The sequence below is a fragment of the Halichoerus grypus genome, chromosome 7 (genome assembly GCF_964656455.1).
Source record: "Halichoerus grypus chromosome 7, mHalGry1.hap1.1, whole genome shotgun sequence".
Lineage (NCBI taxonomy): Eukaryota > Metazoa > Chordata > Mammalia > Carnivora > Phocidae > Halichoerus > Halichoerus grypus.
Window position 1 is genome coordinate 103636918 of NC_135718.1, and position 27332 is coordinate 103664249.

The 27332-nt window shown below is 40.9% G+C and overlaps 1 protein-coding gene across 6 annotated transcripts in view; it reads right to left on the bottom strand.

Annotated features, from left to right (window-relative positions):
- Positions 1 to 10006, bottom strand: part of RC3H1 (ring finger and CCCH-type domains 1) — an 81960-nt gene extending 71954 nt beyond the window's left edge. For 3 of the 6 annotated variants that reach the window (XM_078077984.1, XM_078077985.1, XM_036077543.2), the window contains exon 1: positions 9728 to 10006. The gene's annotated coding sequence lies outside the window, so the exon portion shown is untranslated. Of the gene's footprint in view, positions 1 to 6223; positions 6355 to 8187; positions 8358 to 9727 lie in introns of those variants that run through there. The other 3 variants (XM_078077981.1, XM_078077982.1, XM_078077983.1) reach the window with 3 other exon arrangements.
- Between the last annotated feature and the right edge of the window lie 17326 nt (positions 10007 to 27332).

The window sequence follows — 27332 nt, forward strand, 5'->3', positions numbered from 1 at the left end:
CTCTCTCAAATAAATAAATAAAATCTTCAAAAAAAAATATTTTCCATCATAACTGAATTATAGAGAGAAATCAGCTAAATGGGATAATTTTCTTCATTTAAGATTCTAATTAAAGAATACGAATAACTATTTATTAAAATCTATAGTTTTAATCTATAAATATACTATTTAAAATTAGATAGTATATAATCAAATGGTCCCCAATCACCTCTTCAAAAGTGATTGTAACTTCAAACATGATTGTAAAGGCAACTCCAATTAGTGCGGAGCCCAAGAGAGAACCAGGATAAGGAGATCTAGATTCTAATCTCAATACTGCCATTTATTAGCTCTGAGATCTGTATACCCTTGACAAATATATTTGAAAGGTTTAGAGAAAAACAAGAAAAGGTGACTCCAGATTTTAGGAACACTGAAAAATGGAGTAAAAGATGATACTCTGATAAGAAACCAAGAAAACCATTAATGGACAATATTTGGTAAGGCTGTTTCATTCAGGGAGTAAAGTTTATTATGTAAAGTTCAGGGCTGCCAGCAACACAAGCAACAAAGCATTGAAAATGTAGGCTTGAGGACAAACTGAGATCATGTAAAGAAGTAAGTTTTCTGTGAGAGTGAACATAAACAGAGAACTGGACCTTGGGAGGATAGTTTACATCAGTACTCTTCAATAAAACTTCCTGAGATGTTAAACATGCTCTTTGTCTCTTCGGTTTCCAGTATGGTAGCCACCAGCCACATGTGGTTACTGAACCACTGAAATGTGGCTGGTGCAACTGAGGAACTAAATTTTAAATTTTATTTGATTTTAATTAGTTAAAACTTAAGTTTATGAACAAAATGGAATATTATTTAGTAGTAAAAAGAAATGAGCTAGGGACACCTGGGTGGCTCAGTCAGTTAAGTGTCTGCCTTCAGCTCAGATCATGATCCCAGGGTCCTAGGATCGAGTCCTGCATCAGGGTCCTTGCTCATCGGGGAACCTGCTTCTCCCTCTGCCTGCCGCTCCCCCCTGCTAGTGTGTGTGCTCTCTCTCTCTGACAAATAAATAAATAAAATCTTAAAAAAAAAGAAATGAGCTATCAAGCCACAAAAAGACCTAGAAGAACCTTAAATGTTACATTGCTAAGTGAAAGAAGACAATCTCACTCATAAAACTATACAGCACAAAATGTGAATCCTCATATAAACTATGCAACTTAGTTAATAACAATTTATCAACACTGGATCATCAATTATAACAAATGCACCACACTAATACAAGATGTTAACGGAAGTAACTGTGAGAGGAAGGTGTGTATGGAAATTCTGTCCCTTCAGGACATTTTTATATAAACCTAAAACTGCTCTAAAAAAAATTAAGTCTATTAAAAATTTTAAATTTAAGTAGCTAGCCATTTGTAGCTAGTGGCTGGTACTGAATAGCACAGATCCATATCGATGAAAGATTGGCGTGGGAAGAAAATGAGAACGGTATATCATTCCTGACCACTTCCTTCAAAAGTACACATACAGGGGCACCTGGTTGGCTCAGTCAGTACAGCATGTGACTCTTGATCTCAGGGTTGTGACTTCAAGCCCCACACTGGGTGCAGACATTACTTAAAAATAAAATCTTAAAAAAAAAAGTACACATACATTTAATCCTAAACGACACAAAATTTATATGCAGCTTCAGTAGCAAAATGATTTTAAATTGTCTAGATGAATATCTTTCTAAATAAAAGGATTTTTGTTAAACAGAATTTGAGGAGGAAAATAACATTTATTGAATGAGTACTAGGTATCAGGTACTATACTGAAAATGTATGTTATCTCATTTAAACTTCAAAACAAATCTTTAAGATTTTATTTATTTATTTGAGAGAGCGAGAGAGCATGCACACACGCAGGCAGGTGTGTATGCCAGCAGGGTGAAGGAGCAGAGGGAGAGGGAGAGAGAAAATCTCAAGCAGGCTCCACACCCAGCTGGGAGCCTGAGGTTGGGGGAGGACTTGGTCTCACGACCCTGAGACCATGACCTGAGCCAAAATCAAGGTGAGTTGCTTAACTGACTGGCCACCCAGGCACCCCCAAAACAAGTCTTTTTTTTAAAAAAAGATTTTATTTATTTATTTGACAGAGACACAACGAGAGAGGGAACACAAGCAGGGGGAGTGGGAGAGAGAGAAGCAGGCTTCCCGCTGAGCAGGGAGCCCGCTGCAGGGCTCGATCCCAGGACTCTGGGATCATGACCTGAGCCGAAGGCAGATGGTTAATGACTGAGCCACCCAGGCACCCCCCCAAAACAAATCTTTAAAGGAAGGCATTACCATTTCTGTGTTTAGAGATGAAGAATCATAAAGCTTAGGTGATAAAAGATGGGAACCTAGATATTTCCGACTCCAAAGCCTATGTTCTAATATACTCTGTACATATTTTTATGACTCCCAAAATTATGAACATAATTGAATTTCCCCACAATGAATTTATCATCAGAAATAGTTCTTTAAAAAAGGAATGTTATATAGAACAATAATTAATGACACACTCAGAGTCTAATGAGGTGCCGTCCCTACATTAAATGGCCCTAAGCTAACTTTTTTTTTGTCACCCCCTCAACTGTCCCTTTTACCTACAGTGCCTCTACTCCCACAGCTAATTTGCACCTTTTAATCTGCTGTGGGATTAGAGAACAGATAATCAAATTCATTAGAATTATGCACAAACCAAGAGAGCTCCTAAATCAGTGCCTTAGTGCAGATGATCTGGTTGATTAATCTTGTAACAATTAAAAGTCTTTTTGTATACTTACTCTAAACTGGGACCTGGATAGATGAAATACTGTTCTATAATAAAGCTAAGAATACAATAATCCTATTTCATTCACAAATCTTCCACTAAGCCATATTTTTAAGCATAGATCTCTAAACATCACCTCACTTAAAGATGTTAATTGATTAAATGTATTTTTTTTTTTAAGATTTTATTTGAGAGAGAGAGTGTCAGTGCGCACAGGGTGCATACAGGTAGGGAGGGAGGGAGTGGGAGGGAGAGGAAGAAAGAATGTGAAGCAAACTCCACACTGAGCACGGAACCACACTTGGGCTCAATCCCAGGACTGTGAGATCGTGACCTGAGCTGAAACCAAGAGTCTGACGCTTAACTGAGTCACCCAGGCACCCCAATGATTAAATGTATTAATTTAGTGCACTAGCTTTCCTATGTTACTATAAAAAATTAATGAGGTATATATAAAAATACAGAAATATTTACAAAGAGTTAATACTTTTCTGAAAAAAGCCCCCCTACTAAAGAAAAGCATTGAGTTGTAAATATTCTTAAGTAATTCTTTCTCATCACTTTTTAAGTTGTTCTTATAACTAAGTAAATTTTCCCTTGAAAAGGGGATATTAGTAAGGTGACTTTTTATATGCCCAAGATTATGGCCAGAGGGATATCAGGGTCACCAAGAATAATTTGGAGGTTGCTGAGGGCTTGTTTTAAAGTGTTTTCAAGGGGTGCCTGGGTGGCTCAGTCGTTAAGCGTCTGCCTTCGGCTCGGGTCATGATCCCAGGGTCCTGGGATCGAGCCCCGCGTCCTGGGATCGAGCCCCGCATCGGGCTCCCTGCTCCGCGGGAAGCCTGCTTCTCCCTCTCGCTGTGTCTCTGTCAAATAAATAAATAAAATCTTTAAAAAAATAAAAAATAAACTGTTTTCAAGTCCGATGGAGAACTCTGACATTTGGAAACAACTAAGAAAATATGAATATTTAAAATCACGTTTAAAAAAAGGGGGAGAGGGAGATTAATATAAAAATTTTAAATTTTCTTCCCCACTTAGATCTCCTGTAACTCATTACAAATCTTTAATTCAATAACATGAAATCTGTTTTGCACTTAACACCATAAACTTTAAGATCTCAATTTAATTGGGGAGGGGAAGGGAGTACCATTCTGAATTTAAGATAAGGATAAAAGAGTATTTCCAAAGCCCTAAACTGAAATTTCAAATTAAGCAATTCTAAATTTACAGAAGTCTGGGGCACCTGGCTGGGACAGTCAGAAGAGCATGCAACTCTTTATCTTGGGTGTAGAGATTACTAAAAAGAAAAAAAAATCTTTTTTTTAAAGATTTTATTTATTTATTTGACAGAGAGAGAGAGCACAAGCAAGGCGAGAGGCAGGCAGAAGAAGCAGGCTCCCCGATGAGCAAGGAGCCTGATGCGAGACTTGATCCTAGGACGCCAGGATCATGACCTGAGCTGAAGGCAGACGCCTAACCGACTGAGCCACCCAGGCGTTCCGCCCCCCAAAAAAAATGTTTTTAAAAAGGGGTGCCTGGCTGGCTCAGTGGGTAGTGTGTGACTCTTGATCCTGGGGTTGAGAGTTCAAGCCCCAAGTTGGGTGTAGAGATTACTTAAAAAATAAATAAATAAAATGAATAAATTTTCAGAAGTCCAACTTTATTACACATTATTCCAGAAAAGAAAGCCTAATAGTTTTCTCTCTCAATCCATGAACTAAACCAAGCAAAAAAGGCTACAAATCAATTGCTTCTGTAACAGTGTCATGTTTTTGGAGGGAGTCAGGTAGAGAGCCAAAACCTAGGTTTTTAATACTTACTCAACATGTGATTAAAAGCAGAGTGTCAGGCAAATTATAGCTCTAAATATTCTCAAAGATTAGCTGAGTAAAATAATTATAAAGTCAGATTCATAAAGATCAAAGAATTTCAACCTAACAATCATTTTTCAATATAATCTCAAATAAATCCTTGTCTGCTAACATTCCAAGTTTCTTCTACACATTAAGAAAAAGGGGTGGGGGGAGAAAAACCAAAAGGCAAATAGGTTGTAGAGAGCAAGCTAAATAAGTATTAGTTGCTCATATTTGTATAGAACATTATAATTTAGTTAATTCTCATAACCCAATAAGGAAATACAAATGAGTCTGAGAGTTTGAGTAGGACTCCTTTGGAACGATCAAAATTAAAACTGCAAATTGCTGTGACTTTCAACTTTTCTTCCATTAAGAGTCCCTGGCAGTCTGCCTACTGTACTCAAGAAAAGCATGCAAAGAATGAGGTGGTTTTTGATTCCTAACAATCATATCCCAAAGTTTTTTTCTGTAGTTTCAATTATACATAGCACCGCTCCTTAATCTTGACTCAGTATACGTTTATGTTAAATCCACGGAGACAGAAAGTAGAAGGGTGGTTGCTAGGGACCAGGGGGAGGGGGAAATGGGGAGTTAACAGGTTAATGGGTACAGAGTTTCCTTTGGGGGTGACAAAAGTGTTTTGGAATTAGACAGCGGTGGTTGCACAACATTGTGAATATACTGCTACTGAACTGCTTACTTTAAAATTACTAGTTTTATGTTAAATGACCTGAACCTTAATTAAAAATTGTTTATGTTAAGATATATAATAATAATAATAAATATATATATTGTATGTGTGTATATATATACACATAATGACCCCTTTAGAACTCTTCTTCGAAAACATTCCTACCATGTTCAAATGCTATTTAGATCCTGGAGATTTTTAGATGCATTACAAGGTAAATTATTACCATATATGCACAATAATAATCAGTGATCTGAGTACTGATGTTAGTGCTAAAATGCTTAACATCAAAATATTGCTGACATATGACATATATTTGTTAATAATCTCAAAGAAAAACATAAATGAACCTTAAAATATTTATTCCTCTACAGCAGGTCACAATTTCAGTCAGCTCAACTGTGCATGAAAGGTCAACTCAACTTTTTTACTAGAATTCTTTCCCCAAACCTCAGCCGATTAGGAAAACATTGTGAAGTAATAAGAAGTGTCTAATATTACATAAATGGTAAACAAGAATATTATATAAGAAGTGAACAGGCACAAGTCTGACCAATAATGGCTATAAATAAATATGCTGAAGTTAACTGTCTTGGGGATGTAGGGAAACATTATTTAGGATTAGTAAACTGCTCACTTAAAAATATATAGAATCTATTTAAGAAACTTTGGAATAAGAAAAATTCCTTTGTATTATTCCAGACAAAATCAATTAGGGCATAACAACCTCCAAGGCTAGTCCAAATCCAGCCTAAACTCCAGGATTAAACAAGAGAAGGAGGTCTTCAAAAGCGTCCTACAAGAACGGGCTGATTTTGAAATCTACTATGATTGTTTTGATGCAGGCCAATGTGAGAATTTAAATCCATTTGAATCTAGCCCCAAAGAATACCTGAACTCCTGAGCGTTGACAGGGCCAAAGCTAAACCAGGTCAGTATACCCTGCCAAAGAACATCTTGCTCCGAGGTATCCACCAAACAGGATCATTTATCAGTGTATTCTTCACTTTGTTGAGTGCCAACCACTCTCAAGATATATCCAAGGGTAGAACCCCAAGATCTAGAGACAAAAAATGGTGCAGTATTCTAAATGGTTTATGGCTTTAAAAAAGTATAAATGAAGAATTTCAAGTGTTAGCTGGCCCAACTTGAACATCCCTAAATGTTACTAAAGTCATTTTTAAATTTCCATGAAGTATTTCAAAGGCACAATTTAGTAACTGTTTACACAGCAAATTAAAACCATGAAACCATTACAGCAATACCATAAATCTGTCCTATGTAAATGGTATGAATTTCTAGATCAACAGCATTTAAATTTGTTAAAAGCAAAAATAAATGTTTCATTTGTCATTCACATGAATAAATACTTTCTCAAATTTATAAGTGAATATTTGGCAGTGTATAAGTAATGTTAATAGAAAGGTATTAGGGTTAAAGGCAAGTACAGTATTACAAAGCATAGCTCCTGATCAAAACAGATAAGAATCTGTCAACATAGGAAAGGCTTCAAAGTTAAACCTTGAGACACATGGTGGCAGTAGTAAAGCATCTCATTTGTGCCACAAGACCTGGGGTTGAGTAAGTTCTTTCACCTATTAATTATGTGGCCTTTTTGCTGGTTACATAGCTTCTCCTAGCCTCAGATTCACAATTATGTGGCCTTTTTGCTAGTTACATAGCTTCTCCTAGCCTCAGATTCTTCATATATAAAGTGAGAACAATACCACCAATATTACAGCCTAAATAGGAGGATTAAATGAGAATGTTTTTACTCATTCAACAAAGATGCCTTGAAAAACTGTAAATTTTTTATGTACAAAAAACCCTTTGAAATATCTTCAAATTAATCAAATATATATTAACTTTTAATATTACCAAGAAAATGCAAATCTAATTCTTAAGCTATGGTTCCAAAATCTTACAAGGAAATTCTTAAATACTACTTGAGAAACTGAAATTATGGGAATAAACACTGATAAAATATGAAAATGCAGGGATCATATCTTAAAATAGTTTTGACACCTATTAAAGCCAGAACTCTCTAGGGACCCAGACCCAACCCATAAATTGTTGGGTCAACATCTAATTTCAAATACAAAACCTTAACATTTAAAAATCTTTTGTTTTGGGACGCCTGGGTGGCTCAGTAGGTTAAGTGTCTGTCTTTGGCTCAGGTCATGATCCCAGGGTCCTGGGATCAGGTCCCTGAATCTCCTCAGCCGGCAGTCCGCTTCTCTCTCTGCCTGCCCCTACCCCCGCTTGTGCTCGCTCGCTCTCTTTCTCTCTCTCTGACAAATAAATGTTTTTTTAAGATTTAAAAAAAGCTTTTGTTTTTCAGGAAAATGGTATTAAGTATGAGGCAAAATAGTCCTTCACACAAGATGAGATTTTTTTTCGTACAAAGCAAACTAACCACTTACAATTTTCAAACCTGTACATTCTAACAGGTTTAGGGTCACAGATAAATATAAGCATCATTACGACATAGACTTTACATGCATTTTGTGCTGACCCAACAAAATTCAGCATTAAAAAAATTATGGATTTGAGCACTTAAAAAAAAAGTGTACTTTCTGAAAAGATACATTAGCTGGAGCCATGTGAAAGTTGTTCTCTCCCCATCACTTTAAAGTCAAAACAGCCACATTATTTATGCTAGGCATAAAATGAAAGTTATTCATATTTTTCCACTATACTTCAATTCTAAACAACAATAAGATACTTCAACCTCCATGTTTATTCGATTGTTAGTGTATTTACTGTCAATTCTCTTGAAAGAATTAAGGACTAGCTCCACTCATTAAATTTCACATGCTTCGAATTACAACACAGACAATCTAAGTAGAAATTTACCCTAAAAATGGATGAAAGATACTAACTGGCATCTTCTCTGCACAGGTCACTCTTCCTTTTAAGAACACAAACTAGATGGGCCCCGCAACTGAATGTTAAATAGTAGAAAGCAATCTTCCTGGATGCATCCAAACAATTTTAATATAAATTTCTGCACACCTAGGTAGAAACTGGAATAGAAATAACTTGAATCATTGCCCCTGCCCCCACTTGGAAATGGACGAGGTAGATGTCTCAAAAAATTAAATTTAGTAGTCGCAGTTAACTGTTGAAGTTACAGGTACTACTACCGGAAGGCAAATGCAATAAAGAGCTGCCTCCCCAAAAGCCTAAACATTCAAAAGAGAACTGTTGTTTCTAGTTTTTGAAAGTCATAAAAAAAGTTTTGAAATCTTATTTAAAGTCTGCTTTAGAAATCAAATATCAAACTCAAAGGAAAGGTTAGTCTTAGAACAAATTTCTGAAAGGCAAAAATTAGAACATGAGACAGGACACAAGAAGTTCTAGCCTGGAGATGAACCACTTCTCTCCTGAAGAAATGCTTCGTTGGGTCCATTCTGGGCTAATGTTGTTGTTTGTTATGCGGCACATTAATACAAAAACGGTTCCTTTGAAGAAAAGTTCTATTCAAACATTACAATTTGTCTTCGCGTTGCCAGTTGGTGGCTTTGTTTCCAGTTTCATGGACTATTCTGGGATGTCAAGAGTTATATTACTGCTCCAAAAGAGCCCTTGTTTCACTCTCACCCGGGACGTGGGCATAACTGATGTTTAGAGAGAACTGATGCCAAGCGATGTTTTAAGAACACCCCTTAGCCCTCCATCCCTCCCCATTCCTTATCGATAATCGCGTTTTACGTTGCATGGTTTTTGCTGTTGCACTTAATTTTTTCTTAAAAGACACCCGCATACACAATTTCCCTATCGCCATCAGGAAGAAAGAAGACCATCTGGCTCGATCTCCAGGAGCTTCAGGGAAACAGACTCCGTGAAACCCACTGGGCCGAGGAAGGGGAGCGCTTACGGGGTCAGGGAAGGGAGCAGCCCTGAGGTGCAGGAGCTGCCCCGAGTGCAGGGACGCGGAGGCGGTGCCAGTTTACAGACGCCTTCACCTCCCCACCCCCACAGACCTGGGGTCCAAAAAGCATTTCCTGCGCGCACTCTCCACCCGCCGAGGCCCTCGGGGTAACCGCCGAGCTGGGCGGCCTTTTGGCCCCCTCCCTCCGGCCGAAGTCTCCCGCGCCCTCCCCTCGTCCGGGGCGGCGTCCGCACCTCCCCACGGCCTACCCTCCCCGCCAGGCCCTCCCGGCCGCGCTCGGAGGCCTGAGGCCTAAGGACGCCGGGCGCTGACAAGCCCCTCCGCCGCCGGCGGGGCTGAGGCCGGGGGGTGGGGTGGGGGGGCGGCCGCTACCGCCGAGGGGCGGAGGGCGGGCGAGGACGGCCCCTTCCCCGCCGCGGCTGCCTATTGTTCCCGACGGAGGCCGGGCGGCGGCCGCCGCACTCCCGATGCCGCCGCCGCCGCCGCCTGCCGCTCGCTCACCGCGCTGGTCCGAGCAGCAGCTCCTCTCAGCTCCGAGTCCCCGCGGCCGTCGCCACTGCTGCGGCAGCCGTCACCGCCGCCGCCGCCACCGTCGACTCTGACTCTGTCCCAGGCCGCCGGGCCACGGCCGCCGCCGCCACCGCCAGCGCCGCCTCCGGCCTCCCACCTGCTGCTGCTGAGGCTGCTCCTGCAGCAGGGGCCATCTTGTTGGTCGGCCTCCTCTTCCTCCTCCTCCTCCTCCTCCGCCCCGTCGCTCGTTGTCTTCGTCCCCTTCCTCTTCCTCGGGCTCCGGCCCGCCCCGGAGACTGGGGCGGGGACGAGGGCGAGGCCCCTCCTTCGGGGGGCGGGGCGCGCGGAGGGGAGGGGCGGGGCGGCCGCGGGAGGAAAGCTCTGAGTCACCCGCAGCCAACGCCCGGGAGGGAGGCCCGCGACGCTCTCCGCCAACCCCCGGGGCGCACCCACGCCCGGAGCTGCCGAACTGGTCCAGCCGTCCGCCCGCCCTCCCCCACCAGCGCATTTGCGCCCCGCGGCGAGCGGCCAGACGGCGAGGGGGCATTGGGAAATTTCTGATGTTTCCATCGAACCCCGCACTCCCTCTACCCCTAGGTTTTCTCAGCCCTCGTCCCTCCGGTTCCTTTTCACATCCCCCCCCCCCCACTCCCCACCCAAAAGAATTTGTTCTTATCTTGTGTTATCCGCGTTCTGGATCACACCAGCTTTGCCCTAGACACCACTCTCACCGACTCCCAAAAAGAGTTCAGCTTCCCAACGCGGCGAAACCGCCCAAGGGCCTGGACACTCACTGCTCCAAAACGTCTCTCCAGGCCTAAGTGAACGATGATAGCTGTCTAGGGGGGGACGCAAAGATTCGGCCCACGGAACAGTTCCTGGGTCTAAAAGCTAACCTTGCGATGACTGAAAGTTTCTTCTCCCTTACGGAAAAGAAGCCATTTTGATTTGGGGTAGTGGGAGACCCCTTCTAGACAGTCGCGCTTCGCCGAACCCGTGCTTTAAGGGAAACGGAATTCTCCTCGTATCATACAGTCCAAATTTCAAGATAAATCGTCTAGAATAGAGACGGTCCTCCTATAAACACCCAGTTAATACTCCTCTGCATTATTCCCTTTTTTGCTTCAGGTCTTGGCCAAGAGAGCAGAGATTTCGCTCTCCTGTCCTTTCTTCACTGCAGACATCACCAATACCAAGAACAGTACTATATTTAGAGAAGCTCCTGCCTTTAACTCAATAAATTCAATCATTATAACAATGTTTTATAATAATTGTGAAACAGATCACACACCTCCCTAAACTCTGAGCGGCGGTCTTTTTAGTTGCGGACACCCTCCTGCTACTCAGATTGCAGCTTCTTTTTGGAAGACCTATTGATGTCTTTCTATTGATTGGAATTTACTCCCTTTGAAGTGGGCTAAATCTGTAACATTCCCTTCAACCTACTCAATAGTAACCCCAATCCTACAAAGAATTAACTTCTAGCTATCACAGGGGGATTAGGTTAGTGTATGCTAATCGAAAGGATATCTATCTCTTGGATAGCCTTTCGCTCCTCAGTGAGCCAGACCTCATTCCCCTGCTAGGAAAAACATTAATCTGTTCCTCCTGTTTTTCCTCCTCCTCCCTTCTTCTCCCTCCTAGGGAACTTTCCACAACAGAAGGTTTTAGCGGCTGTTGCTAGGCAAACATGCCAACTTCCCCGTTTAGGTGAAGCAAATAACCCAACTTCCATTACAAGCAACCTAGATAATATAATTTCTTTGAACTATTAATAGTTGTACCTCAATTGGTAAATCCCTTTCAAGGTTATCTTATAAAATATGATGCTTAAGTTAAATTTATTTTTATTTATCAATATTTCAGTTAAATACAGGTTTAAAGCCATGGGGCTTCCCAGAATTCACTTTAATAATATAATTAAACAGAAACATTTGGCAGAAAAAGGAGAAAAGCAGCTTTGAAAATTACTTCGGTGTTTACAATAAAAGCTAATCTATGAGAAACATTTATATGCTTTGAACTCCCCACTTAGGGTAGATGTATAAATTGCAGAGAATAATTTGTTCCTTGAGACTGTGCCTATTTAGAAGAAAGATAATATGGTTATTTGGCAAGAAGAAGAAAATAGAGATTCTGGATTTTATTCCCTAATTAATAACACAGTAAGAATTTTAGCTACTGGGGGCGCCTGGGTGGCTCAGTCGTTAAGCGTCTGCCTTCGGCTCAGGTCATGATCCCAGGGTCCTGGGATCGAGTCCCACATCGGGCTCCCTCCTCGGCGGGAAGCCTGCTCTCCCTCTCCCACTCCCGCTGCTTGTGTTCCTGCTCTCGCTATCTCTGTCTCTGTCAAATAAATAAAATCTTTAAAAAAAAAAAAAAGTGTATTACTAAAGACAAACAGCTTATATGTTTTATAATCATTTGTGCTTAGAAATCACTACTGTGTAACTTTAACACAACGTAAGCAATTTAATTTTATTTTGTATTTTATTATTTAATTCTGATATAGAATGCCTAGAAATTTAGACTCTGCCCTGGCCTCTGTCATTGGTATACTATGAAAATTAAATGAGTCATTTCATGTGAAAGACTTAAAACAGTTCATGGCACATAGTAAGTACTCAAATGATTTTTAAAAATCCTTTTTCTGTTTATGTCATTATAGTCTTTAGTTTTTTCATCAGTCAAATGAGGATGACAAGTCATCAAATACATGTTTACTCTTACCATGAACTCTAAAAAAAATAATGCTAGTTTTTAGATCACAAATCAGTTAAAATAACGCCTTATGAATTTCTTCAATGTATTTTCTGATATGCCTGTACTCTATTGTTCTTCCTTTGATTTTTGTCTTTTTTTGAGACTAAACTTTGTTTTTCAAATTATGCAGTATGATTAAGCTAGCACGTGCTTAAATAATACTCTGGAATGTATAATTGTCAACCTAAGGCATTGTTTGTTTATTTTAAAACTAGAAAAGATTTTTAGATACCAGTCAACTTATATGAAACAGACTAAGAAAAGTTGGATAGATCACATATCTACCCAACTCCTTCTTTATAGATAAATATCATATTATTGAGGAGGGGGTTAGAGAGTGAGAAGGGCTATTCCATCCAAAAAGATGAATAAGTCATGTGTCCCTGCCTTAAAGAAATTCAACAATCTAGTAAGAGCAATACAATAAAATGTATATATAAACAACTAGAGTATAAACAAACTGGGTCATTATTACATAGTAAGTATAAAGTTCTACGAAAGTTAAAGGGAAGAATTAGTAGGAATCATCATTCTAATGTCACAGAAACTACCTTTTGACAGGTAAAAATAACTATGTATGATATTTAGATGTGTACCCAGACCCATAGAAATATAATAGCTCTCAGTTCAGGGCAGGATGCAGATGAAGGATAAGGAATGGGAAGCAGCAGTGTGTGTGAATAGCGTGTAGATTAACTAAAAAACCTGGTTAAAGTACAGCTGGAACCTGAGACCTCTCCAATGTAAATGATTTATGTAGGGAGAGGGAATGACATCCTCAAATGCATGCACAAATAACACTAGAGCTGAGTCACCTGGATTTTCTGGACTGCTTTAGGTAAAGTAAGGGTGGGAGTCCAAATCAGTCCTCTTCATCCGCCCCCCCCAACCCTTCCTCATACATAGATTTTCCATAACCTACTCCCTCCCCCAGTCGACAATCCTATTACCCCTGTTCGTTAAGATAAACTCTAGAAAATAAATGGAAAAGAGGAAGATAGTCCAAGCAATTACAATAAGGAAATATGAGGAAACCAGTAGTTTCTGACCTACCCTTCCCCTTTAGAGATCAGTCCCAAACCCAGGACCCAGTCAGCATCTGCAAACTAGACCGAAGGGGTTGCCTTAGATTTAGGGTAACAATCCAAAGTAATCATGGCAGATGTAGCCCAAGCCAGTTCTGGGGTTTCTGGAGGTAGGTTCCTGTAGGCTTGATCCCAAAAGAGTTAAATAAACTGATGTTTCTGAGTCCCTCCTGAAACTGCTTCTGAACCTGTCTGCGAGCCCTGTTGCTCAACAGTAGATAGACCCAGACAGTTAAAAAACAGAAGCCGACCAGACGGCTTAACTCATGCTCTAACTAAAACCTGTTGTGCTTATTTCTTATCACACTTTCTTGAGGCATTGATGAAGGCATTTTACAATGACCCGGAACATCTCACCCATCCAACCAGAAAAGCCCTGATAGCAATGGAATGCCTAGAAGACCGTGCCCCACATATCCCCTCATACCCCTTTCCTTGCCCATGATCATGGGCTGAACATACACCAGCCCCCACCTTTGACCACATGCTCTCTGCCTGCTTTCCTGCACTCACCCCCCTGAACCTCTCTCTATCAAACTCCGACGTCCATCTTGCTGGTGGAGAGGTCAGTTGTCAAGACTTAAGCCACATCCCCAGGCTGCCCACACCCAAATAAATTTCTCTCTTCCTCTTTTCCAGACTCTCATCTCTTGAGTTACTGGCTTCTCTTGTGATAAGTTTATCTGAGTTTGTTTGGCAACATTGTTGGCAAACCCAGCCCAGGGCCTGTGCTTTCAATTTATACCCCCTTGGAATTCTCCAGGATGGAGCAGTTGGGCCCTGAAGTACGCTGGGGCTCACCAGTTTGTTTCCTGAGTTAGTGGCTATGATAGATCTTTAGATAACAAACTGGTCTACCTTTCATGAAGGCCTTCAGCCCAACATTGAGAATCTCTGAACTTCAGCTGACCTTTTGAGACTTATCCTGGGGTGATAGTAAACAGAACACCTCTATGAAAGAGTCATCAGACAACTTTCCTGCAAGAGGTCCATTCTAGGCACTGGTTTAAACAGGGTCAAGAGAAAGCAGCTCCACTTTTCACTTAGCAAAACTTACTTCATTATCATGCTAGTTTCCTAGGGCTGCTGTAATAAAAACCACAAACTGGTGGCTTAAACAACAGAAATTTTCTCATAATCCCGGAGGCCAGAAGTCCAAGATCAAGGTGTTGCCAGGTTTGGTCTCTTTCAAGGACTCTCTCCTTGGCTTGCAGCTAGCCATCTTGTCCCTCTGTTACATTGTGTTCATTCTGTGTCTATTTGTATCCCAATCTCTTCTTACAAGGACACCAGGCATATTGGGTTAGGTAGGGCTTACCCATATGATCTCATTTTACTTTAATTACCTCTGTATGGGCCCTATCTCCAAATACAGTCACATTCTAAGGTACTAGGGGTTAGGACTGTAACATAGGAATTTGGGAGTAAGGGACACAGTTCAGCCCATAACAATAATAAATATTCACTTTAAGAATATCATAATTATTAATAAAAGGCACCCTTATGAAGGTACAATTTCAAATTTATTCAGTTAAACCTGAAGCTTTGTTTTTTGTTGTTGTTGTTAAGATTTTATTTATGTATTTGAGAGAGAGTGAGCAAGAGAGAGACAGAGAGAGAGAGAGGGAAGCAGACTCCCCGCTGAGCAGGGAGCCTGATGTGGGGCTCGATCCCAGGACTCCAGGATCACGACCTGAGCCGAAGGCAGACGCTTAAACAACTGAGTCACCCAGGTGCCCTGAACCTGAAGCTTTTCTAATTACTCTTTGTATCATAAAATATCAATGCTTTTTGGGTATAAATTAGCAACAACAAACAGGATACTAAAATGAAAAAACTGATTACCAAAATTATCTGAGTCATACCACAATTAAGAGTTATCGGAAAACAGAACTTGAATTCTAGTCTATTCAGATAGAACTTGAATAGACTCAAGATTAATATGAAAGGATTTATAGAGCTGATGATTTGACCCTCATTTAGAGTTCTGTCTAAATAAGCAATTATAGATATATTGAGGTCAAATACATTTTGTAACCAAATGATATCCTCTAGCACAAATGTATGTTCAGTATCTCTTGGGCAATATTAGGTTTCTCATGTCATGACTAGCCAGTTAAAAAAAGTTGGACATTCATGTGTAAATCATTCTGGAAACTAGAACTTGAAAGGTATGCTTTAAGCAAGATGAAGAGGAACTTTATTTTGCTCTATGCCTTACTTTCTAGGATCTGGACTTGGGGGAGTCTTTAGAGTTCTTTATGATGTTCCAAGAGGTTTGGGATTAAAGATGAGCTTGGGGCACCTGGCTGGCTCAGTCAGTGGATTCTCTCCCTCTGCCCTTCCCTGAGCTTGCTCTCTCTCTCAAATAAATAAATCAATCTTTAAAAAATAAAAATAAAAAAATAAGATAAAATATTTAAAAATACATACATACATACATACATACATATGCACATAAATATGAGCTCTGCTACTTGGGGCAGATCATGAACCAGATAGGAAGATGTCCCTATGGTGGCTACTTCATTGAAGATGTGCTACTCCTTGGGTTTGTTTCCCTTCCGTTATCCTCTAGGTTGGAATGAAATCTTGTTTGAATGTTCCATTGTTTTCTTAGTTATGCTACCTTCTGTCAACAGGAGAGTTCTGCCTCCATACTTAGGCCAGTCATTCTCATGCAGGCCAGTGTAGCATCGACAATGGGAAATACCTACAGTTCTCCCAGAGGAAAAACAAATCTCAGGGATAAGTGTCAGTTTTTCTCCACCTGGATATTTGTCTCCTGTTGTCAATCTTGGACAGGTAGGAAGACCTAGTACAAACCCTTGCCGTACCACTTATTGCTGTGTAAGCTTGTATAAGTTAAGCTTAGAAAGCTTCGATTTCCTTCACTATAAATTAAGGATTGTAAAATGTAACTAAGATGGTTTTTATGGGTATTAAAATGAGAAAATACACGTAGAGCATCTAATACAATGCCTAACATCTACTAGACGCTCAATGAGGGAGAGTTACTAAAATTATACTAGGTAGTATGTGTTGCATCAGGCTGATGATTCTCAGTTTTGTGGTGAACTTTTAAAAACTTTATATCTCCAGCTCTGACCCTAGAGATTGTGATTTGAAGTATTATGGTGGGGCCAGGGAGCTTTCATTTTTTTGAATTTTACAGGTGATCCTATCCTATTGTCTGAGGTAAACAACTGATGTATATCAATGGTCAGGTCAGCAACCTTTTTTGGTAAATAGCCAGATAATAAATATTTTAGGCTTTGCAGGCCACTCAGCTCTGTCATTGTAGGAGGAAAGCAGCCCCAGACAAAATGTAAATAAATGAGCATGCCTGTCTTCCAATAAAACTTTATGTACAAAAACAGACAAAAAGAGATGGTGGGCTGGACTTGGTCCCCAGACTATTGTTTTCCAACCCTGTCTTATATGAATAGGGGTTTTATTTGCCAAAGTCAGGGAAAATATTTTATTATGTTCAGCAGCAGCATTAAAAGCCTTGCATGTAATGACCAATGTTTGGTGTTACACACAATTAACTAAACAGACAGAACTCCTGCCTTCCAAGGAATTAGTTTCTAAAACAACAGCACAGACATACTATTTATAAATAATCCCATATGACTAATTGTCATATAAACAGGTGACTATACGAGACTAAACGTGAAACTGAGTTCAGAGGTGGGCAGATTTTCCCAATGCTCTCGATTTACAAATATCAGATAAAATAAAAGGAGCATTCAGTAACCAATGTAAAGAGGAGAGCAATACTCCAGACTAGCTCCCCTCTTTGAGCAGGAGGCAATCAGAGAGCATCTTTTAAGAGGAGTCCTTTAGGGCCCCTGGCTGGCTCAGTCAGTAGAACATGTGACTCTTGTTCTTGGGGTCATGAGTTTGAGCCCCAAGTTGGGTAGAGAGATTACTTGGGAGAAAAAAAAAGAAGGGTCTTTTAAGTAAGACTTCATGGCTCTCTACATGGCCGAATTTGCCCTCTCTCAAATGTAGCTTCTTCATCAAACACATTATCAGGGGCACCTGGGTGGCTCAGTCTGTTAAGCGTCTGCCTTCGGCTCAGATCATGATCCCAGTGTCTTGTGATCCAGCCCAACATCGGGCTCCCTGCTCGGCCAGGAGCTGGTTCTCCCTCTCCCGCTGCCGCTCACTCCCCCTGCTTGTGCTCTCTCACTTGTTCTCTCCTCCTCTCTCTCAAATAAGTAAATAAAAATCTTTGAAAAAACACACACATTATCATCAGATTTATCCTCTGAGGTAAAGGGCTATGTTACGGCTGCAGTTTAATGAAACGTGACGATTTCCTTTATTTAACCTGGAACAAAGAAAAATGTTTCCCTTTCTCAATAGCAATGGTAAATTAGAAGAAAAATCAGTGGATCAATTTGTGTGTTGGTGTGTGCATGTGTTTATGGGTGTGTTTAAAATAAGTGATTGGTAATTTAGTGACCTACTGCCTACATTTGTAGAAATGATGGAATAATAGTTGTTGGATAGAGCAAGATTCTCCTACATCTCCTAGTATTTCTGAAAGATGGACATACCTAATGAGTTACTTATAATTTTATGGCTGCCCAACATCTTACTCCCCCCTCCATACACTGTTTGGGAATTTTCCATTTGGGAATTTTTGTGAGTGGCAGGATCTCTTCTCCCACTCAAGGGGCCAGAAAGTCCAGATACTTGCCTTCTGCCCTTCCACATGCCGCCCACTCGCCATCCCCACAGTCATCCTAGGGTGAGGGAAAGTGACCCAAGCTTGGTAGACTGGATGTTCTTACTTGGGACTTTGAATCAGGACCGAGTTACACAGACTAAGCAGAATTCATCCCCCTCATACCTGTGATACCCAGAGTCTGGTGACGCAATGGCAGCAATCTCCGGGGTGGTATCCAGCATTTACTGGCAATGGCACTGGTACCCTAACCAGGCCATTTCAGGACTGACTTTAGCTGTGGTTCTGGCTATCTAGCTTCACTCAACTCCCTTCCTTACCATCAAAACTGTGATTCACTCACTGCTCCTCCAGAAAATTCCTTGTCTGCTTATGTTGGCCTCTGAGATGGTTTAACATATAAAGGAAGGGTACAGAAATCAAAAGATTGCAGAAATAATCCATTTCCCCACTTCTCATATAGTTTCCCTTTATTCAGTTTAATGGAAATTATCCATGTTTGGGTTTTTTTTGGGGGGGGGGGCTTGGCCCTGATTTTTATGACTCTAGTCATTAGAGTTTCAAAACTTAAGAGTACATCTGTACCCATTTCAGGTAAACTTAAGTGAAGGTGTCCTAAATTACACATTCCCTTCTGTTACTCAGTTCATTCATTATACCCAAATAATAAGCACTCCTCTCAAGATTTTGACTTGATTTTTTTACTCACTCTGCCATTAAAAACCAATATTGCACACATTTCTAAAGGGGAAAGCCTCCATATAAATCTCCCTTGACTAAACATTTCTACGAATGCAAAGGGCTTTTAATTTTTTTCTTGAATTTCTTCTGCCAACAAGAATCTTCCAAATCAAGCATTTCATTTGGGGCCATCAAAGCCCTCTTTGCTAAAATTACATGGAAAAAGGATTCTTTTTTCCATTTTTGCAAAAATATTTCAACTACCTCGGGGCGCCTGGGTGGCTCAGTCGTTAAGCGTCTGCCTTCGGCTCAGGTCATGATCCCAGGGTTCTGGGATCGAGCCCCGCATCGTGCTCCCTGCTTGGCGGGAAGCCTGCTTCTCCCTCTCCCACTCCCCCTGCTTGTGTTCCCTCTCTCGCTGTGTCTCTCTCTGTCAAATAAATAAAATCTTTAAAAAAAAAAAAAATATTTCAACTACCTCAATTGAAGTGTTCATTTGTGGTTCTTTTCTGCAGAGACTTACAACCCTGTTTCTGCAACATCTAATTGAGCCCCCGATGTTCTCAACTAATGATATGAAAGTCACAGAATGAAATTAATTTGCACCCACTTTATGGCAAATAATCACAATAAATATCTGATTACTGGTCATGTGCCAGTCACGGTTCTGTGATAATACAGCAGTGACCATGCCAAGAGTCTATTCCTCCAGAGCTTATGGCTTAGCAAGGAAGATAGAATACTTATAAATAATTAAACAACCACAGTGTGAAGGCCAAAGTACGTGGCATATTTAACAGTGAGAACTGACTGAGTCTAAGACGAACAGAGCCTTCCTCAAGAAAATGACATTTAAGCTGAAAGCTACAGGATGAGTAGAAATGAGTGAGGCAGAGAGCAAAATGTTTCAGGCAGAAAAAACAGCATATGCAAATGCCCCGAGGCAGGAAGAATGGCGGTTTGTTTCAGGAACTAACAGAAATCCAATCTGGCTGGAGAAAGTGACGAGATTCAGAAGGAGCCTAGCAAAGAGGGTGGCTACAGAGGAAAGCAGGTAGGCATTGGAAACCAAAGTAGGCTGAACTTGCATTTTCTGGTTAACTCAGTTTTCATAGCCCAGAAGGACCAGGGGCACAAAAGACAAAGCAAGATTGAAGATGAGAGTTTCCCTTCATAAAGCCAAGACCCAAAGTGTTGCACTCTCAGTATTAGGATGAATGATAAATGAATACCTCTCCCCTCCTTGGAACTGCAAAAAGCTACCTATTTTTTTTTTTTTTAAAGCTACCTATTTTAAACTTTGGTGCTGAATGGAGAAAAGCAAATTTTCCTTAAGAATTCATTACCACAAGCAAACCCTTTTGCAGGTTTATAGTTTGAATTCACACTTCTTGGATAGGCCAAAAATATCTCAAGTCAATAATTTGATTTAGAGAGGCTCTTGGCTAGGATGCCCCAATCACCTGACAGAAGTAAAGGCAAATCCTTTCTGAAGGAACCCTCTTGCCTCCCAGGCCTCAAGAGTTTCTACGAAGGGGTTCCTGGGTGAGTCAGTCGGTTAAGCATCGGACTCCTGATTCCGGCTCAGGTCATGATCTCAGGGTCCTGGGATGGAGCCCTGCTTGAGACTCTTTCCCTCTCCTTCTGTCTCTCCCCGCTCCACTCGTGCTCTCTCTCTCTCTAAAATAAATAAATAAATAGATAAAATCTTTAAAAAAATAATTTCTGCTGAAAGTTCAAAGGAATAGCATAATTCATAGTAAAACAACGTCATCAACAACAACCACAGTGTCAATCAGCAATAATCATCCAAAATGATGAGCATCATGAGCCCTCATGGCAGAATCAGATCCATAGAACTTTCAGATGTTGAAATTATTCAACACAGAAAATCAATAAGTAAGTTTAATGTTTCTAGGAATAAATAAATCTTTAAAGCATGAATCAAAAGTGGGCAGTTAAAAAGAATGAAACGTCTTTTCTGATACCAATGGATAGGGAACAGAAAATTAATCCTCTTTTGAGAAAAACCAGAAAAGCTGGTCAAAAAAAGTTGTTTTTAATTGGAAGCTTGACTGCCCTAATTTCTCCTATCAATGGACCTAGCTTGTTTGGAGGTTCTAGCAGGGGAGTGCTGTTACTCATATACCCTTGACTCAAGAATGGTCCTCCTCTGTTGGGTAGGTGGTCCTCTTCCACTGAGCATGCAGCTTTGGGAGGGATGCACATGCAGTGGTGAGCAGGGAAGGGGACACCCACCCAGCCAGCCAGATCAGCCAAATCAACTTTGGTGATCAATGGGGTGACTGATGTCACAGCCAGATCGCCCTCACATCTATGGTCAAAATATTTTTAGAATCTTGAACATATGAGAGAACTTATAAGGTAGAGAAGAATTAAAACAACAGCTACGTATAATAAATTTGAAAATCTAGACTAAATGCAAAAAGTTCTAAAAATATATGAAATTTTTAAATTGACATGAGAAGAAATGGAGAACTTGAATAAAGTATAAATTTAAAGAAATTAAAATGGTAGGTAAGACCTCTTCTTAGAGGGCACCTAGGTGGCTCAGTCGTTAAGCGTCTGCCTTCAGCTCAGGTCATGATCCCGGGGTCCTGGGATCGAGCCCTGCATCGGGCTCTCTGCTCCACGGGTGGCCTGCTTTTCCCTCTCCCACTCCCCCTGCTTGTGTTCCCTCTCTCGCTGTCTCTCTCTCTCTGTCAAATAAATAAATAAAATCTTAAAAAAAAAAAAAAGAAAAAAAGACCTCCTCTTACAAAAAACCAAAAACATCAAAATGATTTTATGGGTGAGTTTACCAACCATTTGAGGAGCAATTCATTCTGGTTTTATAGAAGTTTATTCATAAATGAGAGAAAGAACAAAAGATTCCCACCTCTTTTTAGAAGAAAGCTATATCTTGATTTCAAACCACAAGAAGGACAATACAATAAAAGAACATTATAAGCCATTTCACTTATGAATATAAATTTTGACAATGAACTACAGCTATACACAGTATGATTGAATTTCATGAACAATATTGAGTGGAAGGGGCAAGTCATAGAAAAATGTAATCATGATTCTACTTAAAGTTCTAAAACATTCAAAACTGTATAATATGCTATTTAAGGATATATACAAAAGTGATCAAGAATATGAAGAAAACAGAAATAATAAACTCAAAATTCAGGACAGTGTTCATTTTGCGAGTAATAAGGGGGTTTTTGATAGAAATATTCTGGTTTTTGGCCTAGGTAATGAGTACACACATATCATTTTTTCATTATTCTTTAATTGCACATTTTCATTTATCCTTTTTGTACATTATATATAGCAGACTTTTAAAAAATTTGATGAATTGAAATCTTTTTAAAAGTCATAGCAACATCAGAATAGAGAGCCCAAAACACTGCTTCTCTTCTTAGGGAATTTACTAATAAAAAGGAGATTTAAGGGGCACCTGAGTGGCTCAGTCTGTTAAGTATCTGCCTTCGGCTCAGGTCATGATCCCAAGATCCTGGGATGGAGTCCCACATTGGGCTCTCTGCTCAGCAGGGAGCCTGCTTCTCCTTCTCCCTCTTCTGCTCCTCCCCTGCTTGTGCTCTCTCTCTCTGTCAAATAAAATAAATAAAAATCTTAAAAAAAAAAAAGGAAGAAAGAAAAGATTTATTTTTTTTAAACATTTTATTTATTTATTTGAGAGAGAGAGAATGAGAGACAGAGAGCATGAGAGGGAGGAGGGTCAAAGGGAGAAGTAGACTCCCCACTGAGCAGGGAGCCCGACGTGGGACTTGATCCCAGGACTCCAGGATCATGACCTGAGCCAAAGGCAGTCACTTAACCAACTGAGCCACCCAGGCACCCCAGAAAAGGAGATTTAACTTAAAAAAAAAAATAATAATAACAGCGGCACCTGGCTGGCTCGGTCAGTGGAGTATGTGACTCTTGACTCATGAGTTCAAGCCCCACATTGGGCATAGAGTTTACCTTAAAAAAAAAAAAAAAGCAAAAAAAATCCTACAGTATTTTGAATTTGAAACTCCAGATAATGACAAAGAACTTAGTGTGAGTGCTTTTCCAAAATTTGGTTAAACCACCAAAACTCTTCCTATTAGACTATCCACTAACTTCTTTTCTTTCACAATGGGTAAATCGCTTGTTCAAAATTACATTCCCTGAAGAATGCTTGCTTGGTCTGCTCATATATTTGTAATTCCAAAGATACCAGTCCTTTATTTATCCTTTATACTCTTTCTTTTCTTTATTTTTGTCTGTCTTTTTTACAGGCTTTGAGTCACTTTATTTTTCTTGTATAAAACTATGTGGTGGCCACAGCAGGAGCCTGGTGTGGGTCTTTACAAGACAGTCAGTGAATCCCTGATGGAGGGACTTGGTGAACACAGTCTCTTTCCAGAGGTCAGGGGTGAGACAGCTGTGGGTCTTGGAAATGGTGTCAAAAGTGGCCTTGGCCAAGTTGTCAGGGTGGCAGTGCAGCCCCTGGCTGAGGTGTAGCAGTCGTCAGTACCACCAAGCTTTATCATGAGATTCCATCAATTCAGTCCCATCTTTAGGCTCCCCTTGTCATTCCAGTTCTCTTGCTATTTCCACCACATCTGTGGTTAGTTCCGCCTCTAAAGTCTTGGACCCCTCAAAGTCACCAATAGGATTGGAATCAATTTCTTCCAAACTCCTGTTCATGTTGATATTTTGAACTCTTTCCATGAATCACAAATGTTCTTAATGGCATCTCAAATGGTGAATCCTTCCCAGAAGGTTTTCCATTTACTTTGCCCAGATCCCTCAAAGGAATCACTATCCATAGCAGCTGTAGCCTTATGAAATGTATTTCCTAAGTAAGAGGACTTGAAAGTTGGAATTACTCCTTGACCCACGGGCTACAGGATGGGTGTTATGTTGGCAGGCATGAAAACAACATTAATCTCCATTAAAGCTCAATGAGCTGTTCAAATGAGCAGTAATATTTTGAAAGAAATCTGTTTTCCTGAGCAGTAGGTCTCAAGGATGGGCTTAAAATAGTCAGTAAACCATGCTGTAAACAGATGTGCTGACATCCAGCCTTGGTTGTCCCATTTCTAAAGCACAGGCCGAGTAGATTTCACATAATTCTTAAGGGATCTAGGATTTTCAGCACAGCAAATGAGCATTGGCTCCTACTTAAGTCACCAGTTGCTTGAGCCCCTGACAAGAGTCAGCCTGCTCTTTGAAGTTTGAAGCCAAGCATTGACTTCTCCTACATGGCATTTTCTTAGAATATAAGGATGTAAACATATTTCCTTAGGATCATTCTCTTGTTGAGCGTAGCCACCTTCAGCAATGATCTTCTGGAGAACTTGCTCAGCTTCGACATCAGCACTTGCTGCTTCATTGTTGCACTTATGGAGGTGGCTTCTTTCTTTAATCCTCATGAACCTCTGCTAGCTTCAGACTTTTCTTTTTCAGGGTTCTCACCTCCCTCAGCCTTCATGGAACTGAAGAGTTAGGGCTTTTCTCTGGATTAGGCTTTGGTTTAAGGGAATGTTGTGGCTAGCTTGATCTTCTAACCGGGCTGCTAAAACTCTCCATATCAGCAATAGGCTGTTTTGCTTTCTTATCATTTTTTTGTGTTCACTAGAGTAACACTTCTCATTCCGTTCAGAACTTTTCCTTTGCATTCACAGCTTGGCCAACGGTTTGGCTCATGAGGCCTAGCTTTTAGTCTATCTGGGCTTTCAACATGCCTGCCTCACTATACTTAATCATTTCTAGCTTTTGACTTAAAGTGAGAGACATGGGACTCTTTTTTTCACTTGAACACTTGTCATTGTAGGGTTATTGATTGGACTAATTTCCATAGTGTTATGTCTCAGGGAATAGGGAGGTCTGAGGATGTGGAGAGAGATGGGGGAATGGCTGGCTGGGGCAGCACTCCGAACACACACAATATTTATCAATTAAATTGGCTGTCTCATATGGGTGCAGCTCATGGCACCCCCAGACATCTATAATAGTAATATCAGAGCTCACCAATCACATATCACCATAACAAATATAATAATAATGAAAAAGTTTGAAATATTGCAAGAATTACCAAAACACGACACAGAGACATGAGGTGAACAAATGCTATTGGGAAAAATGCCGGCCAGTAGACTTGCTTGATGTAGGGGTTGCCACAAACCTTCAATTTGTAAAAAACACAGTATCTGTGAAGTGCATTTAAACAAAGCACAATAGGGGCTCCTGGGTGGCTCAGTTGGTTAAGCATCTGAATCTTGATTTCAGTTCAGGTCATAATCCCAGGGTCATGAGATCGAGCCTGCATTGGGCTCCACGCTCAGTGGGGAGTCTGCTTGAGATTCTCTTTCTCCTTCTCCCACTGTCCCTCCCCATCTCACGCACCACCCCCCTCCCCAGGCTTGTGTGCTCTCTCTCTAAAAAAAAAGGAACAAACACACTCACACAAAACACAGAATAAAATGAGGTGTATTGTATGCACAAAGCACCTCATAATTGTTTTGACGAGATGCAGAAACTTTCATGGCATTTTATCAATTCAGACTTTTTAACCTCAGGTAACCTTGATATTGATAAGGTTACTCAGAAGCCCAGTGATGTCTATATTTTTAAGTAGTTTGGAAAAACCTGCTAAGACAGGCTGTTGGAGATGCAAAAATGAAACATAGACTGGCGGGGGAGGGGGTAGACAACCACCATCCCCACCACCCCCACCACCATTACCACCACCATCATCACTAAAAACAATAAAGCATTCCCCATGTCTAGACATTGTGTTGAAGGTTTTCTGTTCATTATGTTGAATCTTTACAATTCTAGAAGATTGGTATTATTATCACCATCTCACAAAACAAGGCACTGAGTTTTGTAAAGGTTAAGTAACTCGCCCCAAATAAAACAGAATAAATAGCTGAAGCTAAGATTCAAAACCAGTTCTGCTCATCCCAACATACTCAGCCTGCATTACAACAGTGCTGACCCTCTTGGCCATCCCCCAGTAAACTGAAGATTTGACTCCGTTAATTACATACAGAGCTGGTCCGGAGCCTGTTTGCCTTCAGATGCATTTCTTGCCTTCCCTGATCTCTGTCACAGGGAGGACTGACCTTCTTGTGTCAGTGGACTTCCGGGTGTGTGTGGCTAATAGGAGGAGTTTGGAGAGCAGCAGGAAAAAGAAGCCAGCTTGGGGGCGCCTGGGTGGCTCAGTCGTTAAAGCGTCTGCCTTCGGCTCAGGTCATGATCCCAGGGTCCTGGGATGGAGCCCCGCATCCGGCTCCCTGCTCAGCGCGAAGCCTGCTTCCCCTCTCACACTCCCCTTGCTTGTGTTCCCTCTCTCGCTGTCTCTCTCGCTGTCAAATAAATAAATAAAAATCTTTAAAAAAAAAAAAAAAGAAAAAGCCAGCTTGTTTCTCATCAAACCCCCTTCCACCTGCTGGGGGTGGCATCCTGGGCATCAGCCATGATACCTTCCTTCTTCCAGCTGCAGCTGCAGCTTTGCAGGCTTTGGCCCTAGTCCCTGGGCTCCTTTAACAATCCTTCCTCCCTTTGACCCTTTAGCCTAGTGGCATCCTACTGTGGTTAATCTAAAGCAAGAGTCTTGGGTATAGAAATAAGTGAGTGTGTTTGTTCCTCTTGGGCTCTATCACCATGGCCACCACCAACTGGACCAGGAGTGGCTCTAACTCGAGAACAGCCCACAGTTGGCTGGCAGGCTTCCTATGAGGGAAACTTGAGCAAGAGCTTTGCCATCAGGTCCTTAGCAACAATCTGGCTGGTGTTTGATCTAGAGATTCAGGGGGTTAGTTAGTTGGTAGTAGGTACAAAGGCGGAAAGGCGTTCTGAGAGAAACAAAGGCAGAGAGAAAAGACATCATGTCAGTTGCAGGGCGCTCAGGAAAAGTTAGCAAGCTCTCGTGGTTGGGATTAAGGGGAGGATGGTTTATTTGCGCTGGCCTCTGAAGAAACTTCCAGTTTAGAAGCCACATTACAGTTTCTGTCCAGTTCAGCTATAGTCAGGTTCCCATTATTCCTGTGTGACCCAGTGACTGTGTCACTTCCTGCTTTCCTGGCTGGCTGAAATTTGTGGCTGAGATTTCTGCTTCTATTCTCTTTTAAAAAAGTTTCCCTAGGTATCTTTCCAATAAACCATTTGCTCCCAGACATAATCTGAGTGCGTTCATGATTTTTTTTACAACCAATTTAACCACCTAAAACAGTTTTTAAAGTATGCCTATATCTTTTCCATCTTATCTACATTGCAACTCTATGAGCTAGGCAGTGTAGAGGTTTTTATTATCATTTAAAAAAAAAAATTCAAGCTAGGGCGCCTGGGTGGCTCAATTGGTTAA